The sequence below is a fragment of the Ambystoma mexicanum genome, chromosome 8 (assembly GCF_040938575.1).
Source record: "Ambystoma mexicanum isolate Mex_15411 chromosome 8, UKY_AmexF1_1, whole genome shotgun sequence".
Taxonomy (NCBI): domain Eukaryota; kingdom Metazoa; phylum Chordata; class Amphibia; order Caudata; family Ambystomatidae; genus Ambystoma; species Ambystoma mexicanum.
This window is the reverse complement of record NC_090929.1, coordinates 896,446,933-896,467,245: the sequence shown is the minus strand read 5'-3', so window position 1 is coordinate 896,467,245 and position 20,313 is coordinate 896,446,933. Positions and strand designations below refer to the sequence as shown.

General features: G+C 47.7%; 1 long non-coding RNA gene across 1 annotated transcript; it reads right to left on the bottom strand.

Annotated features, from left to right (window-relative positions):
* Positions 1-2,726: 2,726 nt before the first annotated feature.
* On the bottom strand, positions 2,727-19,561 carry LOC138472548 (uncharacterized). Its single transcript, XR_011268636.1, has 3 exons — positions 19,398-19,561; positions 12,828-12,878; positions 2,727-3,017 (listed from the first exon to the last, which is right to left on the bottom strand). It is a non-coding gene; the product is annotated as an uncharacterized lncRNA (long non-coding RNA).
* Positions 19,562-20,313: the final 752 nt, after the last annotated feature.

Sequence of the window (20,313 nt, the reverse complement as noted above, 5' to 3'; positions counted from 1 at the left end):
CCTCATAAAACTTCACTATTGACACCTCATTTTCTGACCATTGTCTCCTACATTTCAACATCTTTTTTCACCCTGGATCCCCTTTTCGGTTCCTCCCACCCCTTAAATACCTACACTCGATTTTAACATGACTTGCTCGTGCTCTATCTGATGGATGTTATATGCTCTCTTCTAACCCTAGCACCATTGACCAGGGCTTCCATCAATTCTACTTGACTCTTAGTTCTCCCTTTGAACAATACTACCACCAATGTACAATTACTCCATCCAGTCCATGGCCCAGAACTGGTTCACCCCATGAATCACCCCCTAAAAACTGTGGTGATAGTGTAAATCCTGCTCCCTTCGACTCCTGCTCTGCTACAATGAAGCACTCGATGCTTGCACTACACTTTGAATCCAATCTGTAATGTCCACTCTCATCCCCTCAAAATATTCCCTGCTGTACATCTCACATGCCCTAACTGCCCTCAATCTATCTATTGTTTCCTTCTCAGTGAAGCTATTTCCCTTTATTCCTCCTTTAAGCAATCTAAGATTCATGACACACTTACTACTCCCCCTTGTCCCCAGCTTCACCCTTCAATTTCTATTCCATGCCCCATTGGTTCCATATCACCAACCTTTCATACTGAATTGCCTCACATTCTCCATTCAGTAAACATGTCATATACTCCTGTAGATCCTTTTGATTCACAGATTGTCAAAGACCTTGCACCCCTATCCTTCTCCCATCTGTCCTCCCTTTGCAAACACTCCTTCTCAACTAGGATCTTCCCAGAGTGCTTAAAAAATCCATAATTAAAGTCATCCCCAAGAAGCCCTTGAGTGATTAAACAACCTGCCATTGATCAGTGTGTCTCTCTTCTCCCCAAATATTCTAAATTCCTGAAGTACATGTTCTTCAACAGATCTCCAGACACTTAGATGTTCTGGCTCTGTTCAGTCTGGACTCCATTGCTGTCACTCCACAGATATTGCATTGACCCACTACTAGAACTTTCTCAATACAGCCCACACCTTTAAACCCACATCAAACTGTATTCTTCCTGACCTTTATGCAGCCTTCAACACTGTTTACCAATCTTCTCTCCTTACCCTTTCAATACTCAGAATCTAGGACCCTTCACTCATCTCATGTGGTTGGCATCCACCCACTCTTAGCAATGTTAGTCCATCTCTTGAAACAGGGATATATCCATTTCAACACCTCCCATATTGCGAGCCCCACACGGCTCTGTCCCTGTGCCGCTACTCTTCTTCTTCGCCTTGTCACTCTTCCTTCAAGTCCTTGTACCACCTATTTGCTAATGTTATGCAGATTCTTGTTCTGCTTAGCTTCCTTCATCTCTAACTCCTCTTCATGGATCTCCAATTGTCTTCCAGCCATCCGTCAATTGATGGCCCTGTGCAGCCTCACGCTTAACTCCTCCAAGAATTGAAGTTTTAAACCCACATGCCCCAAATGCCCCTTCCCTCTTACTCTCACCCATTTGAATTCCTCAAACCTCCTTTTAACCTCCCTTCCTTCACTGCTCGCAGTGCTCACACGTTGGGGCTCCTCTTTGACAGTGACCTTAAACTCAAGCAATGTTTCACCTCTTTCGCTAATGCAGCCAGACTCAACCAGCGTAACCTCTACAAAATCTGTCCTCTCATCCTCCACCCTAGTACTCAGTCACAGTGCATACTGTTGTGCCCCGTTATGGGCCTCCCTCTGTACTATTTTACCCTCCTCAACGAAATTCTAAGCTTTGCAACGAACACTATGCACAACATCCAATACTCAGCTGCCACCAACCTCCCACTCCTCCCACTTTCATGCTTTATGGATCACTGTGCAACAATTGTCCCTCTTCAAACGTCTCCTTCTCTTTAAATCAGTTCATGGTCTTACCTCTCTTATTTGGCTACCTGCATTTTGTGATATGTCACTATTCTTGCTCTAGACTCTAGCACCCTTCTCATTATCTCTGTCTCTTGCCCACCCTGTGCATCTACTGACTTTTTCTTCTACATCTTCTTCACCCCACTACCGCTGGTACACCCTAACCTAGAAATGAACACTATAACCAGCATCTGTGCATTCATGTGTGCCCTCAAACTGCAACTCCCTTCCCCACTCGGGGCTTGTGGCCCAGCCTTTGTCTCCCCCTGTACACTCTGCACCGCCACCTATGGATTGTATATATTGACTACACACTGTGCATAGACTCATGTGTGTGTGTGTGTGTGTGTGTGTGTGTATTGAGACCTCCCTCTACATACTCTTCTTTGTCTCCTGTGTAATCATATTTGCTTATGTATGTGTTTTTGGTCAAAACCCCATAATCTTGCAAACAATCCATCAAATACCTTTGCAATAGGAATAATGGTATTAATACTGATAAACCGTATCATATTCATCATTATTATTGATGTTAATAGAATAATTACCATCATTAAAATTGGTCCTATTATTAAATATTATAATTATTACACATCTCAGGTTGTGTGTTCTACACTTGGCATTTGCATCCTTGCTACAGTACTCTCGCTGCGGGGGGGGGGGGGGGAGTGTTTTATTTGTAGACATATTTCATGATATTTTTGATGATGGTCTTTTACCACATCTTGCTTATCTATAGAGATAAGGGGGGACCTCACAGGCCCCACTGAGTCTTTTCCAATCATTTCCTCAGTTTTGCAGCTATTGCTAGGAATGAAGCAGAGTGACAGACACCAGGTTCTTTAGATTTCAGGGTGCATTTATTATAGGTAAGACAACAGGTTCATATCTAATGCAGCAGTGCCCCTGTATTACAGGAGTGACCCCAGTCATCAGGTTTTATCTCTTCTGAAATAAGAAGCGCAATATTTAATAATGAAGAACTTTTCTGGTTTTCATCACAACTTGTAGAATTGTGGATTCTTCTTCCTGAGGCAGAATGCAAGAGAACTGGTCCCTCCCAAGTGCAATTAACACTTCTTAACACCTTTTACCGACTGCTGGTCTTGACATGGAGGTGGGCAAGGCTCTGTGTGGCAAGAATGAGAAGAATAGTGTTAGCAAAGAGTTGGTGGCAGCTGGGAGATATAAATGTACTGAGGAAGCAAAAGTATGATCTTATGTCTTTGCAATTATAAATGCAGTTTCTTGATCCAGACCCACTTCAACATTAATTCTCATCACTGATTCATTTTACTAATTCTGTTTTTGCTTTCTGCTTGAGCACATCTCAGTCCATCACTCAATCACAAACCAATCATATCTCGTGCCAAGCACTGTCTGGTCTAGATACTGCCATCACAGTTAAGCCTTGTTATTGAAGCGAGCTGCACTTGCCTGGCATTTTCTCTAAAGCCTAACAATAGCTAATCACAGTTCAGAAACACGCATCCAGCTGCCACAAACATGATCTCTCCTCCTCATCTTGTGAATAATTTGCCTACTGGCTAATCCCCATGTCCTATCAGCTTCCCTTCCCCTCAACCCTCCTCATTTCATATTGAAGGACCATGGTCTGGTAACAAGCTGGCAAGGTCACAATACGCCTCCTTTAGAACAAGGTCAGGTGTCGTAAGATCACTATGGTGGTGATGGGCACAGTATAAATATCAAATAACATAACATTTCTGTGCACAGATCACAATAGAACACAATAGAACACACATTTTTGGAGAAATCAAAATATTTCAATGCTCAAAATACATTTGTAAAAATACTTTGATACTGTGTTCAATTTTTAAGATGTCAGTAGTTTGTGTGGGCACACAGAAAATTCCTCAATTATTTGATCCATTGCTGGAGTATGTGAGACCATGAAGGGTTTTGCTTTCCAAATTCGGCAGTACACTGCACTGTCTTGTTAGTTATATGCACACACACTTCACTGATGCCAAAACCGGTGTGCAGTCAATAAGTCGAAAACAATATGTCGAAAGACATACAGGGTAATTAATGGAAATTCGCACAAAAGTGGCGCAGGCGACTGGCGCACAGTGTTCCCGTGCCATAGACTGCGCCAGCCGCGTGCGATAAAATCCATTCCAGCACACAGCGTATTCATGGATTTTAGCCTCCGAAACCAACCGTGGCGCAGAGTGGTGCAGCGACCCTGCAGCAGCGCCAGTTACGTGCCCAAGAATGCCCTTGCGCAAGGAAAAGGCATCAAAATCCCAAATCCAGCGCAAAGGTCAGCGACAACCCAAAACCAGTTTACCGGACTGCCAAAAAGCAAACGCCAAGCGGTAACTTCCACACGCAAAAGGGCCTGTGCGAGCGGTTACGTGTATAACTGGGGTTCGCGTGAAGTTACACACGCAATTGGCCTGGGTACGTGTATTTCAGGGGTGCGCGGGAAGTGTTACACGTGATTGGGCTGGGTAAGTGTATTTCAGGGGTGCGCGGGAAGTTTTACACGCGATCGGGCCTGGGGGAGCGGTGTACGTGTATTCCAGGGGTGCGCGGGAAGTTCTACACGCGATTGGGCTGGGTATGTGTATTTCAGGGGTGCGCTGGAATCTTCACACGTGATCGGGCCTGGGGGAGCAGTGTCCGTGTATTCCAGGAGTGCGCGGGAAGTTCTACACGCGATTGTCCTGGGTACGTGTATTTCAGGGGTGCGCGGGTGTTTTCACACGCGACTGGCCTGGGTACGTGTATTTCAGGGGTGCGCGGGTGTTTTCACACGCGACTGGCCTGGGTACGTGTATTTCAGGGGTGCGCGGGTGTTTTCACACGCGACTGGCCTGGGTACGTGTATTTCAGGGGTGCACGGGTGTTTTCACATGCGATTTGCCTGGGTACATGTATTTCAGGGGTGGACGGGTGTTTTCACACGCGATTGGCCTGGGTATGTGTATTTCAGGGGTGCGCGGGAAGTTTCACACGCGATTTCAGCAGGGTACGTGTATTACTGGGGTGCGCAGTAAGTTTCACACGCGATTTCAGCAGGGTACGTGTATTACTGGGGTGCGCGGGAAGTTTCACACACAATTTCAGCAGGGTACGTGTATTTCGGGGGTGCCGGGCCGTCCTACATGTGATTTGGCCGTGTGGGTCCTCCCAGGTGTTCCCTGTACACCCTCCACGGCCCCTGCAGGCAGCCCACACCACAGGGGACTACCCTGCATCCCTGGTCATGTCCCGCAGTCAGCCCACCCAACATGGGCATGCCCCCCAGCAAAGGCACTTGTCTCCTTGCACTACTGATCACCAACTCATGTCCCTTTGCGCCCCCAGCATTGCGGGGCACCTGCCAGCAGGCCCCCACTCATGTCCCACTCATGTCCCCCTGCACCCCCACCCCCCAGCATTGCGGGGCACCTGCCAGCAGGCCCTGACACATGTCTCCCAGCGAACACGTCATCACAATCTAGATCCCTGGCCCTTATGGGCAGCCTCCACATGCCAAACACCCACCCAAGTATTGCATCCACCCACTTAGAAATGCCAATTACATGATACAACCCCAATGGCAAGTATGTAAATAAATACATGTCCCTCACATACACACAATGTGTGTAAGTTAATGTCAAAACCCATATCATGATATGCATGAAACCAATGAGATGATACTACACATTGAAGTTTGATGAAAAAAAATGTATTAAAAGCAACATAAATGGAATTAAAAATAAACAAACGACAATGGGAATCAAAAACCAAAAGCAGCATGTCCGTAAAATAATGATAAACCACAAATCATAATCCAAAGGAAATGTGTCCAAAGTCACAGTTCAAAAAAGTAAATCCAAGGGAAAAACAAAACCGAAAACCATTGCTCCATGGGTAAATCCAAAAAAAAAATTCAAATCCAACAGTCAACTATATACAGATAAACAATCCAGGGTCCATGATCCCAACTGAAGAAATGAAACCTATCTAAAAATACTACCTAATAAAAAAACTATATACAAAAATGTGGTCCATTGTCCAAAAGGTCCAAAATAAATAAAAAAGCAAAGGAAACCTAACACTAACTACATAACTATTTACAAGGGCAGCGGGCTAGTCCGACGACTCACTGGTTGTTGTCATGGGCCAGGGCATCATCAAACTCCTGTTCAATGGCTTGGAGGCGGGCATGTTCCCTGGCCCGAGGTCTCGCAGGGATAATGCTGTGTCCAGCTCCAACTCCCTGCGAAGACCCTCGAGGCACTCAGCCCGCCTCAGCGCCCTCCGCCCTGACCATTGTGAGCCGTTCCTCCTCTGCCCGCTGCCGCTCCGCACCTATCTGCTGGCCCAACCGCTCCCACACGGAAGCCACTCCCATTCCAGGGTTCTCCTGCCCTCCGGCCGATGCCTGCACCCCTGATGTTGATGGCCCCAAGCCATGATGCCTCCAAAGTTGAGCCTGCCGCTGCCTCCGACGCAACTGCCTGTGCCAGCACGACGGCATCCAGGCTGATGGAATCCACGACGCCGTTGTGCACGTGCCCTGCCCAATGATGCCGTCACATCCTCCATCTGATGGGGTCCAGTTGCTGGTGTGTCCACCCCTGCTGGACCTCCGACTCCCGACTGTGGCAGGGATGGGATCCCCACCGAGGTGGCTGCATTGGTCGGGGCAGGCCCACAGGGGGCCCTGGTGGCATCTGGGCCGGAAGACGGCATGGAGAACGACTGGCGCATAGCCTTCACAGAGGAGGAGAGGGTCGCCAGAGTGCCCGACACATGTACGAGACCCCTGACCACGACCGCTCCCAACTGGGCCACGTTGGCACGGTGCTCTTCGTGATGACGTGCGTGCTCCCCCCGGGAAGCACGCACCTCATCACGAATGACACCCGTGCGCAACGCGACACCAATCAGGACCTTCTCCATACGGCCAGGGGTCCCCTCGTCTGCAGGTGGAGGGGAGTCAGATGACATGGACATCCCCCCCTACCTGCGGACGGGCCTGGGATGGGGCATCCCTGCTGGTGCATGGTGGTGCAGTCAGTGTCAGGGACAATGACATGCACAGGCACCTCCATGGCGACCTGTGCTGCCTCCTGCCCCTGCCCCTGGACTGCACCACTTGCACCAGCAGGGATGCCGCCACCAGGCCACATGTGCGGCTCAGTAGCGGCCTCCTCCTCCTCTGTGGAAACCACCAACCTGGATGGCTCCACACCGTCTTCCGCCGTTGCAGGCCCCTGTGGGGGATCACCCACCCCTTCCGCTGCAGCCGTGGGGGCATCCCCGCCACTTTGCGCTGTGTAGAGGGAGACATAGAACACAAGCATCAGGGTACTGTACAATGGTCCCCTAGACAGGAAGCAATAGCAGATGAGTGGCACTGTCAAAGATCACTTCCATCATGTCCCTCCACAACACATGGGTCAGTGCAGGCAAAACACATGCAGTAACAGGCATGGCGCATGCTATGGACATAAGCAAACATGTCCAAGGGACTCTTGAAACATACAATGTTGTTTTTGAACTCACATGCATCATGGGTCATGCCTATCACATTCACACTTCACTGTACTTTCATCCATCTGGACTCGTACACCCCAGACACAGTGGATACAAGGATAGCTAGGGTGCATCAGTGAATCAGAACATTGACACAGACATGTGTCATGCATCCATGGTATTGACAAGTCACATACACGCAGGTCAGACACACAGACATGGACACCATACATGTACATGGCATCATCACCCATCCCTCACCCCCACCCATGTCCAGGAACAGAGACTGGCATGCTCTCATGTGTCCATTCCGCATAGGGCTCCCCATGTAGCATTTAAACACATACACCAACTGTGTGCTTCACACATTACTGGTCTCACATGCATGACAATGATGTCCCTGCACACACACACACGCGTACATGGCCTGTGTCACACATACAGGCAAGTATCAGACAACCAGCACACTGCAACATGTCCTGTCTCACACAGCAATGCTTGGCCACTTACCGCTCGACTCCAGACGGGTCTGCCTCTCAAGGACCTGGACATGGAGCGCTGGGGATATGCGTTCCAGGACCCTCATCTGATCTTCCGACCAGTGGCCCCGGCGCCCCTTAGCATCCGCTGCCTTCAAGAGGCGCCGGGCCTTGTTGAGGGTCCTGGACCTGAAGTCCTCCCAGCGCTTCTTGACATGATGGAATAGTTGGACTGCCACCCCCTCTGTGTTGATGGCAGTCACGATGTCCGTCCAGATCCTGTCCCGTCCTTCCTTGTCAGCGCGTGATGATCCGAAGAGGGCATCATAATGCCCCAGGACATGCTCCACCAGGACACCAACTTCCTTCTGAATGAAGCTGGTGGCCCTCTGCCCCTCTGGCTGGGGGTCGCCAGTGGTCTCGGATGGTGTTTGCCCCGACATGGCGACCCCTGAGGCAGGCGTGGGTGGGCAACTGGGTCCTGGGGATGGGCTGTGGAGCGATGGTATCCCAGTCGGGAGTCTTCTGTTCCAGCAAGAGTGGACACAGCAACTGGACCCCTGCAGATGGCTGATGTGCAGGCACCAAATGGCAGGGCACGGTGGCAGGAGGCAGGCAGGCAGGCAGCAGCAGATGGCTCGTGGGAGGCTGCTCGGGGCTCTGGGGGGCAGTAATTCGGCCTTTTGGGCAGGAGCGTGGTCTTCCGTGTGCTTACGCGTGGCCAGCTTGATACGGAGTGATTTGGCACGTGGAAATTCTGCACCTCAGCGTGTAATTCGAGGAAAGGCCCTTAGCGCGTAAGCCCGTCAGCACGCATTCGCGATTCCATTGGACCAAAGGCCCTTAGCGCGTAAGCGCGTCTGTGACATATCGCGCACGGGCGTTGCCCTGGCAGGGCTTGAAGATCCCACGTGGATTTCCATTGCTCTGTACGCGCTTTTCGTGGGGTGCGGTGCATGTGTTTTGCAGGCGTTGGGGTTCACACGCTATTACCTCACAGCGGGGGGGTTTTGGCTACGCGTTCTTCTACACGCAAGGCAGACGGTGAGTGGTACCCTGCTCCCCCAGGCCCGATCGCGTGTAAAACCACCTGCGAGCCCCTGAAATACACGTACCCCGCTCCACCAGGCCCGATCGCATGTGAAAACGCATGCGCACCCCTGAAATACACGTACCCCGCTCCCCCAGGCCCGATCGCGTGTAAAACCACCCACGAGCCCCTGAAATACACGTACCCCGCTCCCCCAGGCCCGATCGTGTGTAAAACCACCCGCGAGCCCCTGAAATACACGTACCCACTCCCCCAGGCCAATCGCGTGTAAAACGTCTTGCGCACCCCTGAAATACACGTACCCAGGCCAATCACGTGTAAAACTTCGGGCGCACCCCTGAAATACACGTACCCAGGCCAATCACGTGTAAAACTTCGGGCGCACCCCTGAAATACATGTACCCCGCTCCCCCAGGCCCAATCGCGTGTTAAACTTCCCGCGAGCCCCTGAAATACACGTACCCCGCTCCCCCAGGCCCGATCGCGTGTTAAACTTCCTGCGAGCCCCTGAAATACTCGTACCCCGCTCCCCCAGGCCCGATCGCGTGTAAAACTTCCAGCGCACCCACGAAATACAAGCACAGGCTATTATTCACACAGCGGGTCTCCGTGTTTGTCGCGTACCCCTTTGCACGTCATTTGTCCTAGAGGGCCACAGTATCGGACTTTCATCAGAGCTGTGTATACGTGCTTTTTGTTAGCGCACATTTTGGCGCACATTATTTTCATGCGCAGGGACGCTACCGCCTGCTTTCGTGTGGCGGACGTGTATGGGCCTGTGCGGGTCATTGCTCCTGCGCTGGTTTGCCCTATTCGATTCCATGAATACGTGTTGTGGGCGAGCATGTGGGCGTTCCGCGCACTTGCCTCCTGTACTTCCCCCGTGACGCCCATATTTTCACGAGTTGTTCCCCATTCCGAGTGTCACGCCCCGTGTTCCGCCTACTTTTGTTATGTGCGCCGCGCTATGTGCTATTTCGCTGTGGCCGTGGCGCACGCCGTTAGATGACCTGTGCGCCGGCGTGTGGCGCGCACTTTTTCAGCGCACATCCAATATTTTTCTCGCGCACGGACTTCCATGAATCGATGTGCGCTGGTTTCCCTGCGATTTTCGCACTTGCACTGCGATTTTCACTCTTTCACTGCAAATCGCACGTTTTCGCACGCTTGCGCCGAAATTTTCGGTGCACATTAATTCCATGAATCGGCCTGATAACGTCGAAGAAAAAAAAAGTCGAAAAAAAAAGTTGAACGTTTTATTTTTTTATTTACATGTTTTTTTTTGGGTTCCGGGGGTAAAAAAAGGGGTAAAACAAACAAAATAAGGGGGGTTTAGGGGGAACCCCCCCATTTCAAACAAAAAACAACCAAAAAAAGAAATTCGCATTTTTTTTTTCGACTTTATTTTTTCGACATTATGACTTTCGACATAATGTGATTCGATTTTATCACTATAAACAGCCAAAACCCACACACTCCTTCAGTCCATTGCCACACTCTCGAATGGTTGACTGTGTTGCAGCAAGTGGATACATGTATGTAAATGGTGTTTTCAGTAGGAAATTACGTTTTCTGATTACAATTGTGTGCATGAAGAAATGTTGGAACATTTCTCAATTTAAAGAAGATATTGAAAAGTTCCACAGAGCAGTTACTAAAAACATGGGTTTCTGGGAATTTCGCCTGTTGTGTTCTAGTAAGAGATTTAGCGCCTTATATCTTATTTACCTCATTGGTATTTATTTATTTATTTATTTATGCATAGTACTTATAGAACACCTTTATCCAATGCGCTTTTCAAACATGAACAACAGTACAATATATATGGAACACCAAATGAAGCTAACACCAATAAGTACAGCAATGCTTGAAAAAGAGAAAATCCAGCAGAGAGACAAATACTGTTTGGGACGTGTTTTAAATAAATAAATAGTAGAAGAAGACTGCACATCAAAAGGTCTTGAATAGCATAATTTAGGAGCCAGAAGTTGAGCCTATTTTCCTGATGCTGTGAACACAAAGAATGCCTTTTTTAGGGACATTTTCTGCCAGAGTGGACATTTCCCCCAAACCTTTTAAGCACTGTTTTAACATCCAGAGTTTCAGGTCTGTACTAGAGTGGAACGCCTTAAAATGCTGTTCTAGATGTTTGGTGTTGTTTAGGTTTCACTGCTTCATAAGCTTTTTTAACTACAATCTCGTATTATTTGCGGTTTATTTTCACATGTAAAATGAGACAGTTATAAAAATGACCTTCCAAAGATATGCAGGCATTTTCGTGCTGTGGCACATGATGGCCTCTCGACTCAATTCACTGATCATACGTTGCAGTATGTTTCCATGGAGGAGGGCCAGTATTGTGTAATTGTGAAAACACTACTTCCTGAAATTCTGGGATTCAGACATTGGCTTCCCTACTACACGGCCCCCTTTTTGATCTTTGGCAGGGGATGTTATCTCCAGGTGCTTCCAGGGATGAGAGGGCTTGCTTAGAGCAAGCTTAGTTAGTGTGAAATGAAAGAAAGGAAATTATATTAAATGTAAAGTTCAGCCTTTTGCTGGTTGAGTGAATGCATGCCCGCTGAAGAGACCCGTGGGTGGCAGGCAAATACGTGAACATCAAGAAGTCCCTTTTCAAACAATAAACAGTTTCTATTCTCAACTATATTCCTTTTTTTATAAGATTATGAGATGTTATATTTGCACTGGGTCACAGATGGTTTTGTTTGTGTGTACTTGTTTCTGCAGGTCACAGCGTGCTGTGATGTTGGTTAGATCCCTGCTCATGCATGAATATACACATCTTACAAAAGAAGAGATATCAACTAACATTTTCAAACAGGTGGACAGAATGGGGCAGCGGAGAGGAGCCGGCATAGCAGTCTGTTATTTCATAGGTAAGCAACACAATATGCATATTTATCTACAGGTGGCTGACAGATTTCTCCTAATTTACATAGTAAGAGTAAAATGTTGGAAACTATGTTCCATTCATTTTTGCAAATATAATCTCAGTAAGTTATTGGCTAACTTGGGCTGGTAGCAGCATGCACAGAATATACATTATGCTGCATGAAGCCATATTATTGGACTCACAGGTTGCTAATAGTTTTCTATTGTAAAATAACACATCTCTCTTAAAGGGTGTGTTTGGTTAGCGTAGACCTACCGACCATGGTAAGCAGAAAGGACAAGTGAGAAGAGGTGGTGGTTGGGTTTTATAGCATATATACACTTGTAGATGAGTAAATATCAACAATGGGGATATATTTCACCTAAGGGTCTGAGTGACTATGTCATTCTGAGCCCTTCGTGTAAATGGACCCCGCTGCTGATAGGGCCATGCAACAGTGTTATGTTGTGTGTGGCCACTCAGTGCCCATTTTCCATATGACTGTATTGACCAGCAATGCATGTGGCGGATAAGACCCATATGTGGAATGCATAGACATCCTGGGACGAAAAGAAAAATACCTAGGATCCCGGTCTCTTCCTTAGCCTCCCCCTTTAGTCAGCCTCCTTCCATCGCCACACCACCAGAGACCCAAGAGGCCGATGCAATGCTGCTCTCCCCTGCAATGAAGTCACACTGTGTGTAGGAACATAACCTGCTCAAGAATTTCCTTTGAGTCGTTACCATAAGCTTGGTGGGTTCTCATTTCATGTGATGTTATGTTTAAGTGTGGAAGGATCTAGGATAAACACACGAGGGGCTTTGTATTGCTTAAGTTCCAGCCAGGATGATTTACACAGCGTGTCTGCCGTTCTAGTTTTTATGGGTGGAGATGGGTCTGCGATTGGGGGTAGGATGACAGGTGCTGAGTATGCCTTGGATATGCACCACAGTCCATTCAGTGATGAGAGGGCAGCGGGGGTGAGAACAGGAGATTGTTTTGCTGATGTAATCTCTCACCTGGGATACATTTAGGAGTCTGGTCCTGGCACTGCTGCACCGGTTCACAGGCTAAAAAAAAGCAAATTATTAAGGTTAAAATAATTTGCACCGACACATCTGCTTGGAAATCAAGGTCTTCCTAATACATCACATTTATTGGAAACATTTTTAACAGCAATAGGCGGACAATCACAAAACAAGATGGACCATCCGTGGTGGCTGAATATTACTCTTAGTGCAGGTGGGCAGTCTGCTTTCACCCACGGGGCAAGGGCATCATGGTGTGAGGAAGGGTGCATGCAGCTGTGTAATCCAAGAAGTACAGAGAAGAATTCTGAAGTTCCCACCACAAGGCTCGTAGGTGGGCAAACAGAAGGCATCCTTTTGGATGGTCATGGCATTGGTCACAGCCCACAACTGAAATGAAGCTCAGATTACATTCTAAGGGTGGACAGCTCATGAGTAAAATGTTGATCTTTGACATGAGTGCGGCCTGCACTTTATGAGGCTGAAAATGCAAGCAAGACTTAGCCTTTCATCCTTCCAGGGTCAATTAACCAAGTACCATTAAAAATGGAGAAATTATATCACCTGTTATTACAGAGTGTAGAGGTTGGAGGGATCTGCAAGTAGTGCTATATTAGAAAACAATACCATTATTATTTAATAAATAACTCCTAGGTGGGGCGCATTAACACTTGGTGATTTACTCAAGCCAATCCAAATGCACTAACCTCCCCTTCATTTGGGAGCCAGTGTATTGGTTGGCACTAATAAGCCCACAAAGTCAATGCAAATTTGATAGGGTTTTCACTTCTTGCACAGCCTTCTACACACAATTAATCCGTGGCTTTCCCTTATGACCAGGCCTTGAGTTATGGGACCTGATAGAGGGTCCTTAACAGCCTTGTGCACCCTTCTTTGGACCAAGGTCCTTGCACCCTAATACAATAAAGAATCTGTGTTTCCCTTTTGCAGTCTCTAGAGCATGGGTCTGCGCCACTGGCTTAACAGGGGCCCACGCAGACCCCACGGTGCGGGGGGGCCCGCTAGCACATGTCCTCGCTCCCCATTCCCATTTGATCCCCATAGAGTTCAATGGGAATGAGGAGATCGGATGCACCGGCACCATTCAGAATGGTGCCGGTGCACCCAAAATGCTCTACTCACGGGCGCCAGTACGCCCGCCAGGTTAGACCTGACGGGCGGGAAGGCACCCTCGAGCAGAACTCATAGTTTGCCGATCTGGTAACAACAGTACCGGCAAGCTTACCGGTACCGTTGTTACCGGACCGGCAAACTTATACTGAGGTCCAATTTCTTTTTGAAGTAATAGGGTTCCCCTCAACCCCATGACGTGTGTGTGTGAGTGTATGGTGAAAGGGTGCACACAAATGTATGGGTGACTGGGTGTGCGTGTGTGCGTGTACGGTGAAAGGGTGAACACTTAAATGTATCAGTGGCTGTCTGGGTGTGCCTGCATGGTGAAAGAGTGCACACTTAAATGTAAGGATGGCTGGTGTGCATGCGTGTGTATATGGTGAATGGTGTTTGTGCTTGTGCTCAGGGGCGCAACAAAACCTACATTTCAGGGGGCTGATGCTTCAAATGTTGGGAGAGGCGCTAACTTCACAGGTGGTGGGGAGGCAAACTTTTTTGTGTGGGGGCATTTAACTTCTTTACGCATTTTAATGAGACTATTCTAGTGCAGCTTCAATGTTACAAGCAGTTAACTCTCTCCTTTAAGTGTGAAAGCACCCACTTATGAACTGTTGTGAGAATGAACGGTCTCCTGCTCCCTTTCTACACTTCCAATCACTTCCCTGCCATGAAAGTGCTAAAACATACATCACAATTTCAATTGCCTAAACGATTTGGCATTTGAATGCAGGTACTAACAGTGAAATGCTTTACGTTAGTAACTGCTTGGCCCTTGTTAACCCAGGTGCCATTTAACATCGGTGTCCTTTTCTGTCCGGCAACTGCTCTGAAGGTCAGCCGGGTTGAGTCAAAATAGCCCAAAATTACTGGGGCGAGTGCTGCAGCCCAGTCAACTGAATATTGTTAAGACCCTACTTGTGTTTAATGCCTTAATTACTTATTGGTAATCGTCTTTACTCCTAGCCCTATTCTTTCTTGTCCCTGTAATTGTGTATGGGGCAGTGCTTGCCTCATACACAAGCACTGGGATGAAGTAGAGGCACATGGAGGTAATGCCTGACTTAGCTACCTAAGTAGCTAATCCCACTCTTTCTCATCCCAGTACTTAACTATGAGGCCAGGAGCCTCAAACGTAAGCTCTAGGACAAGGAGGAGGGACGTGAAGGTAATTCTGGGCCAAGGAGCTGATTTTGGAGGTTGGGGTAGGGCATGGGAGGGAGAGGGCATGTGTGGGAGGTGGGATTGTGCGATAAATAATAATGGTTGTCCATGTCCAGGCTAAGCAGGCATGATATGTGGTATTAGTGGCTAGAGGGGCATTTTGGTGCAGCCAGTCTAGTTATTCTTCAATTTGCTATGACTTGTTTTTAACTGCGCATTTCTAATAAAGCAGTCCTGCTAAGTGTAATTACCTGGCTAGATTGGCATTAGGGTGCTGCCAGTCTAGCCAATTCTTACTGCAGCATTGTATATTTTTTGGAGCATCTGTGATCAAATGATATGATAAAAGTCTATTATAACACACCTGTACACAAGTGATTCTTGGCGCGACAAGCAATGGAGTGAAGATAGAGGGAGTGACAAGACAAATGATCTTACTAGGCCTTGTGTCATTCAAATCGGGCAAGTGCGAGAATGAGAAATGCAAGGGGAAAGGGAGGGGGGAGCGCAAGGAAGAAGGGCGGGGAAAACATGGCTGTAATGCTCTCAGTAAGTGCAGCCAGGACAGTGCAGCTCTGGGTAGTGCAAGGAGAACAAAGGACTGTAGGGTTACAGATACAGTCCCTAAGTGCGCGGTAGGCCATCGGCAGTGCAAGGGTGACTGATCAAGAAAGAGCCTGGACTCAGTGAGACTCTGAGGGTAGCCAAGCAACCAGTCGCTACAGCAGACAGGTAGGTCAGGTAGGTCAGCAGGGGAGGGAGAGAGCAAAAGCAGAGGAGAAGAGGAAAGTGTTGAGCTGCTTCCGAACATCAGGTGGTCCGCTAAAGTTTCAGAGGGGCAGGGAGGCCATTCCAGGGGGAGGCATCTGCAGAAGAGAGAGATCTACCACCCCCACTCTCTGCCTGAAGAAGCATCTAACCCTTAGAGAGTTGGAGGTAGCCGGTGGAAGGGCTAGGAAAAAAAGGTATTTTGGAAGAGAGCGTTGGTTGTAGTGTGGGCCCGAACCCAGAAAGCCTTGTGGATAATGCAAAGGGCCTTGAACTTTATTCTTGCAACCACCGAAAGCCAGTGGAGAGATTTCAGGGCTGTAGAGATATGATCCCTGGGCATGTGGCCAAGGACAAGTCTTGCTGTCCTGTTCTGGATAAGTTGCAGAGGGCGGAGAGTAGAGTAAGGTAGCTTGAGAAAGAGGCTGTTGCAGTAGCCCAGCCTAGAGAGAAACAGGGCTCTGGAGACAGTGAGCTTCTGGGGGAAAGTGAGAAAGGGAAGAGTCCCTTTGAGGAGGAGCAGCTGGTAGGTAGTGGGACCTCTTGGCGACGTCCGAGATGCGAGGAGAGAAAGAGAGAGTAGAGTCGAAGATGACACAAAAGGTTTTTTGCCTCGCAGGAAGGCGAATAAAGAGGGCCCAAGGTGGGTGGCCAGAGTGAGAGAGGGAAAGCAGGGGCAGGGGTCCCAATGAGAAGGATCTCCATCTTAATGGCACTAACTTGGATATCGTTGGAGGTCCACCAATCCTGAAACACGGATAGACAGTCAGGAATGAGCAAGAGATGAGAGGAGCCTGAAGGAAAGCTGAGTGCCATTCGCATAACACTGAAAGTTAGAGGAGAAGGTAGAGATCAGGTGGGCCAAAGGGGCCAAGTAGAGGTTGAAAAACCAGGGTGAGAGGATAGAGCCCTGGGGAATGCCACAGGAAGAGAGAGAGAGGTGATGGGAAAAAAAGGGACCAAGTTGGACCTGGCAGGGGCAGTCCAAGAGGAAAGAGGTCAGCCACTCCAGACCCTGATCCGTGATGCCCAGGTTCTAACGTAGTCAATTGATCAGGATGGCTTGGTTGACTGTGTCAAAAGTCAAGGAAAGATCACAGAGGATTAGGACAGAAGGAATGCTGGAATCAAGGTTAGAGATCATCACAGGTATTCAGGAGAGATGTTTCCGTGCCTCTGGCAGCTCTGGAGCTAGACTTATGGTCATGGAGACAACCAACAGATTCAACGTGGAGAGTAAGCTGGGAGATTTCCAACTTTTATCCAAGAGCTTTCCCAGGAAAGGTGTGATGGAGATTGGGCAATAGTTTGTCGGCAGACTACTTCTTGAGGAATGGGTGCTCAAGGGAGTGCTTAAGGGGAGAGGGGAACGTTACAGTGGTGAAAGAGTGATTACAGAAATTGGCCAAGGTGCAGCCAGGGTATCAATATGGCCCTTGATGGTTCTGGAGGAGCAGGGGAGCACCTGGTTGGACGACACTTTCATGGATCGGACTTGTCTTAGAAACCTTGTCAGGTGTTGTCAGAGAGAAAGAGGAGAAAGGAGGAGGAGAGGTAGAGATGGCCAAAGGGGGGCCGAGAGAGGAAGAGGGCGAGGAAGAGGAGATAGTGGACAGGATGTCCTGAGTTTTAGCTGAGAAGTAAGAGGCCAGAGCCATACAGTGGGCCTGGGAGGGAACCAGAGAGTTGGAGACCGCAACGGGATTGACCAGTTCCATGAAGATTTTAAAGAGTTTGGCCGTGTTGTTCGAGGCAGCAGAGACCCGGGCTTCAATGTGTGCTCTCTTCTTGATGAGTGTTATTGCTTCGACTGGCATTTTTGTGCATCCAGTCCAGGTCTGTATAAATGTGGCCTGGCATGCTTTACTGTAATTTCATAACGCGTCTACACATGTCTACATTGTGAAGCCAGTGGGACATGTTTTCAATGTGCATGGCTTTTTTAATAGCAAAGCATTAATGTTCCTGTGCACCGTTGGTGACTTGCATATATTGGATTGGTGTTACCCTACAAAACAATTGCAAATTATTCTCAAAGTGTGCTGTATATTGCATTAAAACACATATTTATATCTTTCTCCTAGTACGGTGTGCGACATACCCTTCAGCAGCGCGTTCATGCGTATTGTGCAAGCGTGATAATCTAGGCCGGCCCAGAGTGTGGCACGACCGTGATTTGTTGCCGAGATGGGGGAGGCCCCTCAGCATGACTCGCAGGGGGGCCCCCACATTTTGTGTTACGCCACTGGTCTGCGCCCTTTGGCTCCCCAGATATGTTGGCTATGACTCCCATGATCACTCACCATTGACTAATCTGGCTAGGGCTGAAGCTGGCGAGCTGGAGGTTGTAGACCATTGCTCTAGCACCAAGAAGCAAACATTGGGTTTGACATATACACGTTGACAGACATTTGGACATCGTTTTTTGCATACATCCCTTTACAGTTCGTTTGCACTCAAAAAATGTGTTGTCGAGTTCCTGCACGAGCACTCTTTGTAAAATTCTCCAACTATGCTGCAAAGTATGATGTGATATGATATGGCATTTATAACGCGCCTATACACTAGTGTTTCAAAGCGCAACGAGGCAAGGGAGGGTGAACAGAGGGAAGACAGATACAACAATCTTACTAGGCCAGGTGACATTAAGATCGCGCAAGTGCAGTGGAGGGGGGAAAGGGAAAGGACAGGGGGGCGGGTAGGGGGTAGTGCAATACTAAGTAGTGGCTCATGTTAATTTTTACTGACTTGTATTTTAGATATATTTGTGTCAAAGCAACAACAATAAATAATTGCATAACTTTGCAAAAGAGTTGGGACCACTGCTGTTTTTAATCACAAATAATTGTCAGTTCCCCCTGATGGGCATTTGTCTCCATGTATTATATTTCGCATGTGTGCAATTGTGCTGTGTTGGACTGAGGTAAATGAGCCATACTACCACAGAGGTAATCTACTCCCCTCTGACATACTAAAGTCTTTTTTTGTGTTAAAGTATTCTGGCCATCTGGGGTGTTGTGCCGATCTGCCAAGTCTAATAGTGTGTTATGCTGTATAAGTAAGTATAGGTAATCAGGATTTAGACATTATTATCTATGGTGATACTGTAAAAGCTGGGTGAAATGCTATGATAGGGGTGCATTAGAATAGCACTGTGAAGAGTTCATGTACACAAAAGATCAAAGTGAACATGGACTATTTTTCATTGCGGAAATATAATTTGTTTACCCATCGGAACAAATCATATTGTTGGACCACATGAACAATAAGTCAATAAGTAAGACAATCAGTGAGATAGATCAGTGGGTTGAACACTCACTGTAAAGAGCTCTTTGTAACCAGTATATCACACGTTTGAATACATGCAACACCCACTCAGTACTTCATCCTTGAAAAGTCGATAAGGTGAGCACAGATGGGCTGGGTTGTAAACAGCAATCATTTAAGCGCAGAGAGTGATTTTACTCTGTCGACATTATTGATAATATTGTTACTTACGTTCTTGGCACTTGCCCTGGACCTGGGGCTCTTGGCAGTGGGGCTGCTGAGGTTCCTTGCATCCTCCCTTGGCTGACATGTCTGTCTCTAGAACTGGTTGCCCGAAAATGTAGAAGTGAAATAATGGAAGAGTCCCTCTGAGCCTTGCCTCCTTGTCTGAGCCTGGGACATATATACGTGCGATTACTACCACCCCCCACCCCCGCAGCAAGTTGTTCAATATACTTTGAGTATGATCTCAACGAGCATTTCAAAATCCCTAAAATATTTCAAGGAACAGCTCAGCCATAATTGCTTTCCTATCCTCTACCCCCAAGGAAGGGTGTTGAGTTTCTCATCTGATGCAACGTTCCTACCTCAGCAGCCACTTCCTGCTTTGGGTAACAGGGCCACACCCTGTGGAACCTGTCAGGTGCAACCTTTCCCCACAGAGATGAGTGTACAGTTCCAGGAACAACTCAAGCATCACCAAATACATCCCTTGAGGATTCTGGGAATCATTAAAAATATATATCCACCTTGTATATGGGGAATTACAAATGATTTTTAACTATGTTTAAGAGTTTACAATTTTGATGGGATATGGGAAATGAGGCACATGCGATGAAGGTGTACCCCTGAGGTCACAAAAAACACATTTGTTTTGCTAGGAGATTTGTGCTCAGAACTCAAGTATCTGTGTTCCCACATTATGAAGTAACCAATAAACCAGATCTCCTCCTATGAGACAAATGGGTGTATGAGGAAATGTTATTGGTGAATACATTATTTATTTATTTTCAGGCTGCTTTATGGACTTATGCCGCCAAATGCCAAGTTTCTTTTGACACCCATTTTACATGGTGGGCGTTTCACAGATTCTAGGGCCAAAATTGAAACACCAGGTGCAACTCTGTTAGTCATTGCTCAGAGAGCT